Here is an 18,680-nt window from a genome sequence, read left to right as displayed (position 1 = left end):
ATTTGAGACCATTTAGCTATACAATAAACTCTTTATTTCGATAATACTCGCAATGCTTCAGTATGACACGATTAACAGACATTATTTTTTTATATATCGAGATACATATATATATTATATATATTGATTTTATATATCATTCATATTTCTAGTCATCATTGATAATTTTCACACTACATTGTTCTGTTGAATAAATAATTCACTCGTATTAGTAAATTTTGAGTTTAAGGTATTTGTATGCCTGTCAGTCGTACCATGCTTTTACATTTATAAGAAAAGCTTGGTCCTCCACTCATCCCATATTGTAAAGACGGGCATAATGGAATTTTTAGAGGGTAGTCCCACATAGCTGTATATACACTCAGAAAGTAAACATGCGGGAAAAATGCATTTTTCCTCATTTAAAAAAGTAACGCTGACTGGAATTGTTTGATGTACTGTATGTACAGAATTTATCGTACTTTACTCGTACTTTAAGGAAATATTAGTCATTTCTTCTAACTTCTTATACCTTTAAAATATACCAGTATATAATAAATATATGCTATACATAGTATAATGTACAATCGTAACTAAATATATGTAGAACACACTTGACTTTTGTAACTCTAGAATTATACAATATACGTTCATATAACTTTATTATAGTATAAATTAACCGAAATTCTCTTACTTCCTGATTGAATATTTTGAAAGAATAGTTACACTGACTATATACAACTGTGTGTAATAAATAATAGTAAATAACATTTTTAAATGAACACAAGCTAAATTTTCACATTCACGCCGATACAGGGGATAATTCCTACAGAAAATCATAAATTCTAATTAAATTAAAGAAAATCATACATAGTACAAAACTGGATTAGAGTTTAAAGGTATATTGTATTTTAAATAAACATAAATCAATATCCGTTCAGATCCGCAGTTCCAACTTGAATATCTAATAGACAATGAAATGGAAATGCTTTCTCTATTTGCAGCCAATTATATGTCGCCACAATTAATGGAGCGTTAATCAAATGTATCAATTCACTTAATTTGGTTCGTGTAGTGCCCCAGACTGTAGACCTTCAGAGTACCTTAATTAAATAGGGTAGCTCTGAATGCTAGATTGAGCGCAATCAAAGCAATACTGTTTATTGAGTCAGTAGTCTAAATGGAACTAATTGTTTCATCATTACAAATTTATTCTTTTTTCAGCTCGTTGAAAAATTATGATACATTATCATTATCATCATCTGCTTCTTATTTATCCTTATGATAAGATGAAATGTAAATCTTTACATAGAATAATAAAGTCGTTTCTGTCTGTTCGCTTAAATCTACGCAACTATGTCAGTTGCGTCATATAGATTTTAGCAATAGAATGATTCAAGACGAAGGTTTATATGTATAATATATGTACACTCGTGCGAAGCCGCGGCGGGTGCTAGTAATTTTATAAGGTTCTTAATTAATTTGAATTTATTTAGTATGTCACTTCAGAACTATGTTAGTACTCTGTTATTCTCTGATTTCACTGTATTAAATAAATATTATTTTTATTAGTTATATTATACCATATTTATAAATTTGGAATATGAATACCATCATCATACGTTTTTGACACTTTAAATTAATAAAGTTTTAAATAAAAGTTCCTATTCAATTAACAAGTTTCATGACTCTGTTTTTCTTTGACAACCCAATTAAGGAGAATTTATAAGTAATGACAACAATACGGACCACCGAAAGCAAATATATTAATATTCAAGCGCTGTGTCAACAAACATCACGGGAAAGATTATGAAAGTTCCACTTACCAACATAAACGGAAGTTCGGAACTTCCTCAATAATAATCTTTAATATCTTTATCTTTACTGTACATTATGTCTAACAATTATTAATTTTGTGTTTTTTCGATATGCGACATACAATTTGTTTTTTTTTAATTAGATGGTGTTTTGTCTCTGAGACGAGATATGAAGTTAAATAAAACACTAAAACATTAGTATAAAGATAAGGTAAGTAGCACTTTATTCTATAAGTGTTACAGTTTTATTTTATGTGTAGGTAAAAGAAAATACACAAAAAGGCTTGGAATACGGAAATATATTAGGAACGATTGTCTAAACATTAAAGTGTAAACAATAGGTACAACAAAGAAATTAGGAATTTAAATACAAATTTAGAATAAAAAATACATTTCTGGTTAGCCAATAGATATAGTATACGTCTATTCAGTAAGGAAAATGGCATGAATGTACTCATAAAAATTGATTAAAATGTTAATTTTCATCCTATTGTTCTAATACTCATAGCCATTAATGATTTTATTATTATAAAAAAAAAACATAAAACCGTTCAACTACAAGTAAATACTACGTACATGTTGATATCAATTGTGAGAATATATTATATTAAAATCCACACAGATAAAATATCGGACTCGAAAGAAAGAAAAGTTATAGTAGTCTGAAACCCAGCGGTAGTATATTAAAAATCTGAACAACTTTCTGTAAAAAATACAAATTGTGATATTGAAAATACGTACTATTATCGAAAGTTGTGCTTAGTTTCATTCATAATAACTATGTTTTGCTATCTACAATAAAGTTATTATTCATACTTTACCATTTTTATATTTTCCACTCGATTTTCTTTTTTATATTCAAATTATTTTAGAACTTAGACTACACTTCTATAAATATACTTTTTGATTGCACCTTATATAATAATTTGCTAAAATTTGTGGTGGTACGATATTATGCAGGCATCCCAATTTGCAGAGTCATATTTTATAATACCTTAATCCCTGCGGAGGAAAATTTGTGCTACCGGTAGAATTGTATTACATAAACTTAGTAGCTACATTATGTGTACGTGTTCATAAGCTTACTCTTATATTAACGAAACTGAGTTTGGTAACAATCTAATTTAATTATTACATTTAAGACTCAGCCTCTTTACTTATGCTCACAACTTCTCAAATGTGAACATTTGTAGATCGCCATCTATTGATAGCTTGTAATTATAAAGTGACAAATAACTAACTAAATTAACAACAACAAATATTGCTAATTATGGGGTATTTTTCCCAACTTTTATTAGGCTCAATGACGTATTATAATATGTGAAAATTTTACTGTGATTCTTACAGAATTTTTCGCCTTTAGTATTTAGCAAGCATATATTTTAAGCATAGTTTAACCGATAAACAAACATGTTTTTGCGTTGTCACGATTTTTCGTTTTTATTATATGTGAAGACAAAAAAAAAAGAGGTATAGAAGGTAATCTATACATAAAGAGTTAGGTACTTACATAGTACCGAACAATAGTACATTTGAGATTACCGTAGATAAAATTAGAATTGGGTTACACATAACGAAATTTTTCGGTCGTGCACTGAAATGGATTTGTTGTTAACATTTTATACCTACATTGTATGGTATTATGGTATAAAAATCACGCAGTCAATAAGTCCTATATATGGTTACAAATGTTTATATTGGATAATCGAGCCTGCAAATATTGAAAGGTGAGGCATTGTACTAAACAGCTAAACCACAGAGGTCGTCAATAAACTAAACTACATAAAAGATTATTAACAGTTCTAATATCTGTATTATATCACCTATACTATGTACATTGTGTTCAAGCATAGATAGTGCTTGAACACAATTATTGGTAAAATTAAGCCCAGATGTGCGTGTCTTGTGGTATAAGCAATTGTTATTCTGAAAGTGAATGCGAACTATTTTAGGAGGTATCGAGACGTTCTCTCATTTCTTCGCAAAGTTCTTACTTCGCAATTGATAATTATAATAAAACTATTAGCAATAACTACGTTTGCTTTTTTGAGATAAAATATAGTGCCTATACTACGTTATGACTTGGTAACACTATATATTTTAAGTCAAATTCTATTAAGATCAGTTTAGCGTTTAGTATAGTATTTATAATATGACGTAGTATAGAGTAGTAAATGGATACTCAAAGTTAGTTAATAGGATACATTAAAATAACAGAATATTCTGAAAATTTCACCAAATAATAACAAACAATATTACAGGCTTAAAGGTATGACATCTTAGTCCTATGGAATGGAAACGCATGAGTGGTATCACGGATGTCATATGATAACTTGTTCCTCATAGAGGTGGTTGGTACACTACGTTATGACTTGGTAACATTATATATTTTAAGTCAAATTCTATTAAGATCAGTCTAGCGTTTAAAATAGTATTTTTAATATGACGTAGTGTAGTAGTAGGAAAAGGATACTCAAAGTTAGTTAATAGGATACATAAAACTAACAGGATATTCTGAAAATTTCACCAAATAATAACAAAAAATATTTCAGCCTTAAAGGTATGACATCTTAGTCCTATAGAATGTAAACGCATGAGTGGTATCACGGATGTCTTATGATAACTTGTTCCTCATAGAGTTGGTTATGAACATGTAGGTGAAATGTATATATAAGGGTTTTAAAAGTTATTTTCAACTTTACTTCGGAAAGTTCCTTTTGTTGTGACTATTGCTTGTTTTACGATTTCCTGCTGTACCTATATTTATACTCTGGTATAAATATCATACCTATATTTATAATCCGGTAGTCTAATACGGATACTCTGGTGTAGAGTAAATATAACCTACTAAGAGTCAAACGTGACCCAAAGGTCACACGTGTGGTCTGGTATCTGAACCAGACGCTAACATAATAGCAATTCGATTTCGAACAAATACTATTGTGTTACGCAAATATTTGGCAAACTCCGAGAGCAATCAGAAGCGGCAAAGTGCGATCTATACAAACATGCGAACTTTATGTGAGTGACACTGCTCGAATATTCTGACTTGTGACAACAATTTATATTATATTATATTACACGGCATGCCATGATATTGATGATAATATAAATATAAAATGTATAATATAATAATATTCCATAATTGCTATTTGAGTGTATATAATGTCATGTATATCGACTAAGCTCCCGTCTAATAGACCGGTCTCACCGAATTCAGCCGTTTTTCAATCTTACCTGCGACTTTGTCTAATTGTTTTTTTTTGTAAATGTAATGACAACTGGCTTATGGCTTACAATCACAACAGCAGCATCTGTGGTGACATCACGTTTTCCTGTGACATTCGTGATATCAGTCAGCATTATCATTCTAGAGAATTAAGATACGATGCCTCTATATCCCTTAATTTCACCCTTCAAATTCAGTGTCACGAGGCAATTTTTTCCAAGTCTACCTCGGTAAAAGAAATAAATTAATAAATACAATCTATGAAGGGTATGACGGATATGCATTTAATACGATGCGGTAGCCATGTTTTAAATTGAGTTTTTAATTTTACGTTATTCGTTTTGCATGTTAATACACGATGCAATAACTTTGGGATTTACCACATCGTTGGGATATACCTTTTAACTGAAGACCATATAAATGATTAAGATAATATTATTTTTTAGTAGACTTAGTATTATTATTATTATGTATATGCATTTAAATTTTATTCATTTTGTATTTAAAGAAAAGTCTCTGTAAGTATTGTTAATTCTGTACTAACGCATAGTGTTCAATGTCTAATATTAACTTGCTCCGTCATACTCGTGAATGGGTGCTGCTTGTATGGACTAGTCCGTTTGGGTTACAAACACTGATGAGACTATTTGCTCTTAACAAAATTGCAATAGTATATGCTGGTGGTCACTCTATTCTCCCAATCTTTAATTTAATAATAAATCTGTATTCATGTAAACTGTGTTTCTTGTTAGTTCTTTTCATATCAATATCACTTCGAACTAATAATAGATTTGACATAGCATGAGAGTCTGTAATAGACCAACATGAATAAAAATATTTTGAATTTTGTGTGATCACTAAATAAATATAGTCTTTAAAAAAAACACTGTATTCAAGTTAGAATCTCGTTATTACGTAATTACAGTAAATAATTACATTTTCAATACAAATCTGACAAATTAGAATAATACTCTAATTTCATACGCACAAAATTACGCAGTGTGCGGTTAATACAATGAACCGTTTCATATAAAGAGCTTTGAGAAACTTGCTTACTAATTTAGACGTTTCAAATGTAGCATTGTTAAGCTACTTATGGTTTTGTCTTAGCCACATAATGCCTAATACGAGTACTATCGGTACTGTGTACCTTAACTCCGATATTCGAACAAGAAATGTTAGATTGTACGTATATACTTGTATAACAATGTATGAACATATCTAGCAATTATATTATACATATGTATTTAATTAAGGTCTACCCTATAAACCCTTGTACAATATACACTAAATGTAAAGTAAATTATGAGCTGTTTTCTAAGCACTACTAATGTCTACATTTGGCCGGAATTAAAAGGAGAGACATACTTTTTGTATGTCCGTCATAATAATAACTTTATTGCACACTCATAAATAAAGAACAATGAGTACAGTAAAATGAAAAAAAAAAAGTTTTACAAAAGGCGGTTTTATCGCTATTAGCATCTTTTACAGACAACCTGGTGTTAACAGAGAATATTTACATAGAGAGAGAAGAAGAGAATGTGCACTAGACACTATATTTATTATACACTTAGATATGAGAAATATTACGTATATTCTAAATTTAATGAACTAAGGCGTTAAAAATCTAAAAAGAGTAATCAATCATTTTAAAACGTATTGTACGAAAAAAATATATATGTCATAAAAAATAGCTTGAGCCCTTTTATAGGGACCATCCAGGAATTACGTCACGTAAATTCGATAAAGTGTGACATTATGAGACAGCAGTTGGGAGGGATTCTAAATTTCGTCATGTCACAATATCTTCAAAATAAATTAAAACACAAGATTTGAATTAGGAATAAAAATAGTTCAATTATAAATTACTGAAATTGGCTTGGCCCAAAAATAAATAAAATAGAGCTTATGTAATACGATGATAACAAATTTCTACTGTTTACAGATATTTTTTAAATCAATATCGAATTTTGAGTACATCTATTTTTATCTATTTCAACAGAAACAGGAATGGTTCCCTATTCGTAATATTAGTTTACATACGTCATGTGAGATACGAATTCCAAATAAAAAGAGATTGGATTTGCAACTACGATATACTTTCTAAGCTGAACAATCATGCGCGATGAGTTATTACAATTGAATGCAGAAAATAAATAAAGAATTTTTAGGTCAAGTGGTTGAAACAAATTCAGAATACTTTATTACATGGTAGCTGATATATTGCTGAAACTAGGTACCGCTAGGTAATTGTTGAATTTAGTTCGCAGCTTACTCTATACTATTTCGCGAACTAGTTCATTCTTTTAGGTCGTTCGCTCCCTATTTGAATCTGAAAAAGATAGTAAGCTAATCTCTATATGTGATTTTCGCGTAAATTTATGTTCTTCTTACTCATTACCAAGACACTTTGCGTTATAAATAACTATCTAAAGAGCAGAATATCTGCAAACTATATCGCAAAATTTATCTTTGGGAGTGCTTCCGAATTAATTCGTTCGTGAAACACACAACTCTATAACGCTCTATTCCATATTCATCTATTGAAAAATGGGAAGCAAAATCTGCCGTTCTTAAAAACCCTCTCATTTTTTGTTTGTTCACAATCTCTGTTATACCATGATCTACCTATATCTATAAGATTAGTTGTGGACGTCCATGACTCATTCTACGGTAAATTATGTTATATTAAAAGTGCTCATGTGCTAATAATCGTACTTACAATAGTAAGGCTTACTTTGTAACAGCCCATGAAAAATATAATGAACGAAGTCATTTTTTCGGTGAAATTTTATAATAGATGGATGGGTTGCGTATGAAGTTACGTAGAATGTAGAGATCTCTGTTAATTGGATGCTTGTGGATAAAGGCTTGCCGGGCATCACTAAAAAGTTCTATAATGAATACACGCAGGGTAGCAGCATAGGTAGTAGCTATGCCTGTTATTTTCGTTCGATTTTTAAAATCTATTTTGTTTATTAATGTTATTACTGGTCGTAAATAATATTTCTTATAATTTCAATTAAAAAAGTTAATGCATTTTTTTTAAATTGGTAGTTCTAACAAAATTGGATTTTGAGAACATTTGTTTTAATTTGCATAAATAAATGAAATGCTTGTTTGCAGCCAATATATTAAATTAATATTTCGATATTTTACTGAGCTCATATATTTGTATCTGTTGTCGTTTGTTCTTTAGTTTCCCGCAATATCATAATCGTAATTTCAAATATTTGCAATCCACTGCTAATTATAGAACCCCTTCTACTTAGCTGGACGGTGCCTTTCACTGCGTTTGTTTTAACTGCTCAATTAATAATTCTCTCATACGATATAGTCACGTCAAAAAATATTAAATATTAATTTGAAATATTAAATTTTTGAACAATTTGATTAGACAATATCTAAATTTCTGTTCTGACAGGAACAGATAATAGATCGGCACTGAGTGCGATCTGAGATCTATAAGGTTTAACATTTTTGACATAAATAAATGTATTTATTTCAACAAATAAATTCGTTTTTATGTTCACATTGTAATTATAGACAGGGTAACTAATCCACACGACCGTTACTGTATAATTATAACATTTTAAAATCAACATGAAAAGAGTTCGCATCCCGAGTTTCTCTATTAATCATTTTACTATTCACACGGATATATAACAGCCTGTTCTTACCTCCACAATTTGGAAATGTCTGGATCTTTGCCAATATTAGGATGCGGAGCTTATGAATGGATCGGAAAACATATTAATAGTTCTGAATTTTGATTGTATAGTATCCATATAGGCAATATAATATAATTTGTAGACTTAAGACTCGCATTGATAATTTTATCTTATGTAAAATTTATACCATAAACGTGAACGTGAACGAAAGTTCGTGAGTATGGATGGAGGTAGAAACTAGTAATTTTTTTATAAATGTAACTTCTCACTGCACAGATAAGAGAATATAACATTACAGAGCAAAGATCTCCAATCTATTCTTCTATATAATTCGACCAAATGTGAAAGTTATTGTTTTTATTGAATTATATAATTAATAAGTATAAATTACACGAAATATGAATTAACAGGTATATTATAGCATAGTATATAACATTCAGACATACTTAAGTATAGCGTAAGATATAATCATTTTGTTTTTTTTATACAAATCTTGGTTGTGATTAGCTAGCTTTGAACTTTTTTTTTTTATTTACTTACAATCAGCCTTACATTCAGCCTTAGTGCTAAAGTAGTTTAGCATGTCATTATCGATGGTGGTAGATTCTATTCTCGCACTACACAAACATTTATATGTATTTATGAGTATGACTTTTTTGCTAGTAGGTAGTATGTAGGTATATTCGTAGTTAGTGATATATAGAAATGTTTTATCTAATAATAATTGTAGTGGGCAGTGACTGTCTTTGTGCATCACAATAGCATTTTTCATATTACATTTGAATGTCAAAACGTTAATAATCGTTAAACAGATCGTTTGGCAGCTTCGAGCGCCATTAGAAGTAAAATGCCAAAAGTTCATTTTAAAATAGTCCTATACATTGAGTTCGTTGTTATTTATTATTTAATAGGAGGATTATTGTCTGTTAGGGGTTGTTTTTTTATTATTTAACTAGCTATCCTCCCCGGCTTCATACGGGTATACATGTAATACATATAAACATTCCTTTTGAAACACTCTATCTATTGCTAAAAACAGCATTAAAATCCGTTGCATAGATTAAGAGATCTTTTTTTTTATAACACACAAACGAGCATGCGGCTCACCTGATGGTAAGTGATTACCGCCGCCCATGAGCACCCGCAACACCAGGGGAATTGCAAGTATGTTGTCGGCCTTTTAAAAAGGAATAAGCTCTTTTCTTGAAGGTTTCAATATCGTATCGGTTCAGAAATACCATTGCTGGAAGGTGATTCTACAATGTGGTTGTGCGTGGCAAAAAGTTTCTAGAAAACCGTACTATGGAAGACCGCCATTCATCGAGATGATCAGGATGGTATTTCAGTTTCTGGCGGGTGGTACGGTGGTGAAACTTAGCAGCTAGTATTAATCCGAACAATTCCTCAGAACACTCTCCGTGATATATGTGGTAGAAAATGCACAGAGATGCAATATCTCGCCGCAATGCCAATGGGTCGAGTCTGTCACATAGACGTTGATTATCAATGATTCTGGCTGCTCGGTTCTGAATGCGGTCAAATGGAAGTAGCTGGTATTGTGGTGCTCCCGCCCAGAGATGAGAACAATATTCCATATGCGGCCGGATCTGCGCCTTGTATAATTGCAAGCGATGGGCCGCCGTGAAATACCGTCTCACTTTACTGAGCACACCAAGCTTTTCTGAGGCTATTTTAGCCACTTCACATGGTGTAAAACGCTGTCGCTTCATCTGTCTGTTCCCTTAGATTACCGCTAAAAAGATTCCATTTATCGTATCTCCTCAGTTTCAAGACACTTTCCTTGATGTGAAGCCCAATCTCGAGGTCCGTGGCGTACTCGCCACCTTGTTCCAAATTAGGCAGATACCAGAAGATATCAGAGAAATAATGATATTAAAAAAAAGTTAGATATTAAAAAATATAGTTTTGTAAAACATCTGAGTGTAGAAGAATGAAGATACATTTTTACCTATTTATGAGGAGCTAACTTGGGTTGTTTTGGGTTTAGTTTCCGCTCACTATATTTATATAAAATATTTAGACTAGTCACAAATATATAATGATGAATATATTATTTTGTATGGTGTGAGAATCGAACCGCCGCGCCGACGATTTTGGTTTTGATAAACTGCTAGGCTCACTTTTACGCCAATTTTAAGAAAAATCGTGTTACAGTTGCGATAATTTGGCATTTCCTTAACACAAGCATAGGCGAGCGAAAGTTCCTATGAAACTGCAATATTCACATTAATGTAAGTTTCCAGTTATGGGAGTAAGTTTGTGTCTATGGTAGCGATGCCATAATATCTGAGCCGCGGCTATAATATCTGTGAAACTTAGTTATGAGGTTTATTTGAAGGGGAAAAAGTTGTTTCAAATGCTTGTCGCGGACTTTTTAGATTTGTCGGCGAATTTGTATTGTCTTGAACTGTATCTAATGTTTGTTGTTTGAAGAATATGTACTTGATATGAAAGTTTTTATATCACGTTTCATTCTATGTTCATTTTATCTATTAAAGACTTGAAAATTTGAAATTTCACTTAGGTACTTGATGTAGGTTGGACTCCATTTTCCGCAATTGGCCTCTCATTCGGGCCGTTGTGCGTGTAGGTACACTTAGGTACTTAATTATAGGAATTATATTATAATTAATTCCCACAGTCGTGCGATTTTAATCATTAAACACTCAGGTTTCGGTTGTTCGCTAACATGTTTGACACATCAAAACTTTTTTTAGTTCAAACTTAATTTAAAACTCTTTTTAATTCCAAATGTATTATGATCTATTTATCTTCTTTTATATAATATATATAACAGTATAGGCTGTATATCTAACGTTTAACTCATTGATTATTTTATATGATAGTAGTAATAATAGATAAAAAAAGAAATATGCCTTTAGACGTTTACTGAATCAGAGCGCATTGACAGAAGTTGATATAAATACAATAGTAAAAAAAACACTTCTATTTTAAACGTGGATAAAGGAACATATAAAACTACCATGAAATTTACTACTTAAGCCTAACACAGATCAATTTTCATTAATTTTTATTTTATATTATTTACTTAAATGCACCTCCCACTAATCTCTTTGCCCTACGGTAGACTGGGAGATAATGATTTAAGGTGTTAAGTCCGCCTTATCCATCTTTATTTTTGTATTTGTGCATTAAGCTTTAATAAATAAATAAACATATCCCTAGCAATCCTTATGATCATTTTCTGTAAATCTGTCACGGTGAACCAACTGCTTTGATCTACCTTCTTTCTCATCCTATGATATTCCACTGAGACTCCGGCAGATATATCATTACTACACGCGGGACCATTATTGTAATAATTGAAACACCTCTTGTTTCTGAGCAAGAGGTGTTTCATAGCATCATCGCATTTATTAGCCGACAAACGGTTGATCATCACACAACAGTTATTTATACCATTACAAGTTACAACTATGACAATTATATAAATTACCTTATTTTAACTATATATTACAATTACTTCATTATCACCTTCAAAAAGAACATTCAACTCATAGAATACTCAGACTTGCGCAATGATAAAGACACTTTATCACTCAAAGTCGGGTTCAGCTGTCGAGCAAACTTAATTTTAGGGTCAACTTCTACTTAAATTGAATTCTCCGTCTTGATTGCTTTCTATTCGTATCCTTTTCCGTGATAAACGTCTGATGGCTTAAACAGCTATAGCGAGCTCTCGTTTAATTTATTCAATGCTAAAAATGTACAATGAAGTCTATTTATAGTCTATATAGAAAATATCCCGCAATTTTATTGGTAATGGTTTACGCTAATAAAGTTAGTGAATGAAAGCATGCAGCATAAAGTCGTGCATTATTTTTAAACGATTTAAGGATTTTAGAAGATTAATTTCTTATTGTCAAATACCTATCGGTAGAAGATTGCGTAAGGAATTTGTGATGTAGACAGATATTAGGAATCTTAGGAAAACTTTCGCAGTGAATACATTCTAATATTATTTGATCATACGGAGTTACAATAGTATTATATATAATAATAATAATAATAATTTCAGGACAATTCACACAACGCTATCTAGACCCAAGTTTAGCTAGCTAAAGCTTGTGTTATGGGTACTAGATAACTGATATAAATACATATTTTTTTTGTAAATCCATACATATTATACATAAACCCAGACCGATACAAACAATCATAATAATAAATACAAATATTTATGCCATACGAGGAATCGAACTCACGACCGTTAAACCGCTAGACCACCTAGGCAGGCATATATACATATTTAATAGATCACCTATATTTCGCGTTTTTATTTTTTATACTGATTATCAGTAGGCGAATAAAATAATGTAATTGTGCAAAAACTTAATAAATTGTTATTATTACTATTCTTATTTTGATTCTGAGCAATAACATTAAAATTAGAAATAAAATAATCAGTCAGATCAGTAACGAAATTTGTGACCAATAAAAAAATGTAGAGGTGAATCATTTCATCGTGAGAGAATTTTCTTTACTAGCCGTGCCCATGATTTCATCTGCGTGAAATTTATAGCCTATGTATTATTCTGATGTGTAATCTATATTACCTTTAGGTTTTATTAAAAACATTCATGCACACTCATCCACACTCACAAATTTCCGCATTTGTAAGTAAGATTTAACCTATGTTGTATTCATTATCATAACCTGCTAAATAATTGCTAAGATTTTATACGCTTGCGGACACCTCACGTTGGGATCTTTCTTAACTCAAGATAAATGTACGTTACATGAGAGTAATTCAAATATACCGTAAGTTAATATCATAATTTATTTTCATAAACAGTATCACTAACACCTTCAGTTACAAGAATATATAGTATATTTTATTAAATACAACGAGTTCGGTGGTCTAGCGGTTTAGGACACCGCTTTACTTCGGATGGTCGAGGGTTTGATTGCACGGTGCAAACATTTATGAGTATGCTTGTTTGTATCGGTCTGGATGGATGTATGTATTTACAAGAAAGTATCTAAGTATTTATATCAGTTGTGTAGTTGCTTACCCTGGGACTAGATAGCGCTGTGTGATTGTCCTAGATTATTTATTTATTATTGTTATTATACATTACATTATTCTAGACTTTCTCAGTCTTATGCGATGGGGCGTAAGTACGTAAAACAAATCTTTTATATCATGTTATGACTTAATCAAGACAAGCAATAATAAAGTTATCACAAACGCAATAAAAAAATTGCTTACTTACATAATAATTCTACTGAAATAATATACGTACTATCATATTTTATGATATTGATTTGTGCAGTTTTTATTCTGGAAAAGAATGGGTATATATTATGTTGTTCAGCAGATTTTTAAGATATGAAAGATTTATGAAGACGTCAAAAAGAATAAATGACATATTTTATAGTGAGTGTTTTATATCTATAGTAAGAACCTAAATTTCAAGATATTCAATTAATTAGTAACAAATATAGATTTTTACTTAAAATATAGATGCTGCTGTTCATCTGTATATACTTATAAATGAAAATTATTACTAAAACCAAGCATATTAAATAGTAATATTTAAATAGAATAATATATTAACATATTATACCATACAATAATAGATTAATTAAAAAATTACAAACTTTGGAGAATATTAATTTTTAAGTTTTTTAATTGTTTAAATTTACAATAACATACCAAAGGATATATTGGAATTACCCTTAAATAAATTCAAAACATCTGTTAAACCATATTTACTGAGCAAAGCCTATTACTCACTAAAAACGATTACTTGAATGATGAGCGTGCATGGCAATAGTTGTTCATGTACGGGATTTACACTTAATGTTAGACATAAATACCTATACATTGTAAATAAACTGGCTTTGAAAAAAAAGTAATTCAATTGAGTTTCTTGCCAGTTCTTCTCAATTGGATCTATATACCGAACTGGACGGTAGGGAAAAAAAATATAATGTAAAAACTTGACGTTTATAAGTGGCTAAAATGTCCTTCATGAATAAATGATTGTTGAATTTCAATTTGAATTTGAATTTAAGTAAGATTTAAAAATATATTTTTTATTTAAAGAGTATTTTGCTATTTGATATATATCTCAACAACATTAAGAAACTGTCTATGTATTCATTTAATCTTATATAATCTTAAGGGCTAAAATTAAAACTAGCTGAACCCACAACTTCGTATGTGTATAATTATTTTTGTTATAAACAAATTAGTATAAACAAACACACAATTTTAAACGACGTTTATCAAAATTGGAAAATTACAAACCCGAATCGATTAAGCCCTTTTTGAAATTAGCACGCATAAAGGAAAATAATACAAATAAATATTGTTTTCGGTTTAATCACCTTCAAAAAATCCCTCAATAATATTGTTTTGCCATATATATATATATATATATATATATATCTCTCATATGTATGACTATCGCTTAGATTTTTATTATATGGACATTATAGCTGTATTATACAGATATTTATTATAGAATGTAAAATAATAGATAAAAAACTATTAAAAAATATCTCAGTTATTAAGTAATAATTTTATAAGTGCAAACTGTAAATATAAAACGTGTAATATAAATTGCAGGTTTTGTTAAGTCTTCATTGTTAAGGCGCCAACACATTATTTTTAACTCCCAACGTTACTTTAAATGGGCCGCGTGGAGACTAATATTTCCCTTTTACAAGTACAATTTACACGATTTATATTATAACTTAAGCCTTAAGCCAATGGAAATGTTGCTTCTGTGTTTTAAACATAATATTATTTTAGTTAATTATTTTATTATACACAATGTTGACATATTAGTTAAAACTATATATAAAATGATCTGTATTAACCGTATAACTATTTCAGACACCAGATCCTCACAGCATTGATTGTAATAAATAAATAAATTTATGCAATGTATTATTAAAAATATAAAAGTAGTCTTGAAGAAATTAGTTTTAGCAATAAGGTCGCCTTTTATTTAAGATATTTATATGCAAATTTTTTGTGTGTTTATTTTTTTAGCACGCAATAAAAAGTTGTTTTATTATTAATATTGCCAAATATAAGTGTACAATTATTAACGTAATTTTGTGTTTCGCTAAGAACAATAAAGCTTCTTTTAATTATTTTTTATATTTCATCAGTTAATTAATAACTTGAAACCCATAAAAACGGGTTAAAGATTTTATATAACAGTGTGTTTTGTATATATTATTAACACAATATATATACATGGTACTCTGAAATAAAGTACCTCTGGTGATAGAATTTATCAAATTGGTGCGTTAGTTCTATTTTCTTATAACACAATTTGCACTGACTCAAAAAATATTTTTTACACCTTATTACATCCAATTAACCGGAATGTATCGACCGGAACAAAAAATTTACCAAATACTTCTTATATAATACATAATTTTATTAAATTTAGTATATAATCTATTGTAAATAATTGTAGTACATAAGTAGTGGAGTTGGACAATAGTATATACTAAATTCAAGAAACATTTCTAATCAACCTGAGTACCTACATAATAATTTGACTAAAGTGACTTTGTTTTTGTACAATTTGTGCACGACGCACCTCTTTGTTTATTATTTATGTATTTTGTCTATTATTTTATATAGAAAAATAAATATTTTGTCATTGTCATTCTTGTTCGGCGAATTATTATACTTTTGTACATAATATTATATTATTGCTTCCTAAAACCCGTGTTTGCATAATTATATTTACCAGCCCCATATATATACAGTCCTATATTCACACAATTTAAACACAAAGAAAAATAGTTTTTCCCGTCCGTACATTTATAAAACCGTACTTTTATAAAAAAATCTAATTCAGCTGGGACTATTCCTAGTAACAATTTCTTTTTGCAACCCGTCCCTTCCGAGCAGACAATCAAACGGAACATCATAATACCAAATGTATAGGAAACCCAATAAGAAATGTATCAATAAACATAATTTTCCTCTTTGTCGACGCACAAATGTAAGTATATCCCGTGAGGGATCCAATTTTGCAAGTCAAAAACCCCAACAAGATCCTCTTGTGTCAACCCGTGCTGAGATACAAATATAGATACTTATGAGTAGAAAACTGGGTTATTGGTTCTTGGACTTACGCGGAATGGAATAAAATATATTAAAATTACTAGTTTTTGTGGGACTGATTGCATGTGCGTGCATTTTAAATTTAGAATTTCATTCATATCAGTCAATTGTATTCCTAGAAATATAAAACATAGAATAGAATAGAAAATCATTTGTTCAAATAAACTTAATTTAAGCACTTTTGAATAGTCATAACAATTTGATTTTTATCTACCACTACGTAATAATATGCATATAGTTATATATCTAAAACTTAAGCGTGTTGACAGCAATCTTACCTGATATTAAGTTATGATACAGTCTAAGATTTTTTATGGGAATACGGCATCGAATAATTCAAATAAAAATAAGGTATATAATGTTGAGCAAAGTAATACCGATTTAAAAAATTTATATTATTTTTAATCATGTTAAATATTTCATATTACGATTCATGTTATTTTATCAACATTTTTAGTAAATAATTGAGATATCTACTATAAAAATAGTACTATATTAATTCAGTATATTTTACTGATTTTTGCAAAGTTATAAAAAATTTATAAAGTTCTACAAAAGATTTATTTATTTTCTTGTTCTTAACATATCCTATATTCAATGTAAATATAACTCCAAATTTAAAAAACAACAGTGAGATAAATTAAATTAAATTTATTGTTTATGAAGATAATGTATTTAAGTACCACATTATAAGATTATATTAACTTTCAGTTGTATTATTGATATAAGAATGATTATTTATAATAATTTAATAATACTCACATAAAAGCTGAAGAAGTTTTTTAATATCCTCTAGTACAGTTTGTAGAAAACTTTCTCGTCAATTAACTACAATTGTATCCACACAGCACTACAACTCACATTTACACAAAATTTTCTAAAAGGGACATCACTATCTCATGTATTATTTAATTAGTTTTATTATAATATATTATACTTTTATTACAGTTGTATTAGTGCTACGTATTTGCGTGTAGTTCTGATGCGGGTAAGCGTGCGTCGCCTATGGAAGCAGCCGTCAGAATCGTTTCAGTGCTGAAAACTGTGGCGTCCCGGTTCGGTCCCACTTGAAACTAGCATTGGGCTTAGCATGTTTCCATTTGTTTGCGTATTAAAAGGATGGATAGTAATAGTAATAAATATAATTAAGTGGTAGATTTTATAGAATATAATCTCGATATGTATCTAATATTGACTTAACTTTGATTTGTCATCATAACAATATATATAATATATAAATACAGCACATTAATATTTTATTACTGACCAAAAATTTTCTCCATAACAGAAAGGTTTAACAAACTATTATTATGCTGACCAGGTGACTTGGCATAGAATTTGTTTATTTAGAGTTTTCTGAGTTTTTTTTATAAGAGAAAGATTTAGCATACTGTTATTATGCTGGATAATCGATTTGGTACAGGGAATTATTCTGAGTTTTTATCTTGCATCTGTGTAGGTGTATCTCCTTTACGTGTTAATTTCCATTCTTGTGAAGCTACGTTAGGTTTCTAATCTGTTAATATGCATCCCATCTGAAGCTGGGTCCGGTTAACATTCCATACTAGTATTATAAATGACAGTGTCTATCTGTTTGATTGTTACAATTTCATATATAAGCTACAAAATGGTATTTGACTTTATTGAAATTTGACATTTATAAAACATGTCAAATTTCAGAACACCTAAGTGGTCAGTAGGTCTACGTGAATACATCTCAAAAAAATCAAATTACGGGTAATTGCTAGTATAGTAAAAATAAACTTTAATTTTATTTATAGAGCTGTAGATAAATGTATTCTCAGACGAGATACACAAACAGAAATATTCAGCGCGCA

The 18,680-nt window shown here is 29.7% G+C and overlaps 1 protein-coding gene across 1 annotated transcript in view; it reads right to left on the bottom strand.

The window, feature by feature from the left end:
* Positions 1–17,992, bottom strand: part of LOC131843630 (cardioacceleratory peptide receptor-like) — a 55,640-nt gene extending 37,648 nt beyond the window's left edge. The window contains exon 1 of the mRNA XM_059192301.1: positions 17,605–17,992. The gene's annotated coding sequence lies outside the window, so the exon portion shown is untranslated. The remainder of the gene's footprint in view (positions 1–17,604) is intronic.
* Positions 17,993–18,680: the final 688 nt, after the last annotated feature.

The sequence above is a fragment of the Achroia grisella genome, unplaced genomic scaffold (assembly GCF_030625045.1).
Source record: "Achroia grisella isolate CSIRO2021 unplaced genomic scaffold, CSIRO_AGI_Agris_v1 utg327, whole genome shotgun sequence".
Classification (NCBI taxonomy): Eukaryota; Metazoa; Arthropoda; class Insecta; order Lepidoptera; family Pyralidae; genus Achroia; species Achroia grisella.
This window is presented reverse-complemented; position numbering and strand designations above follow the sequence as displayed.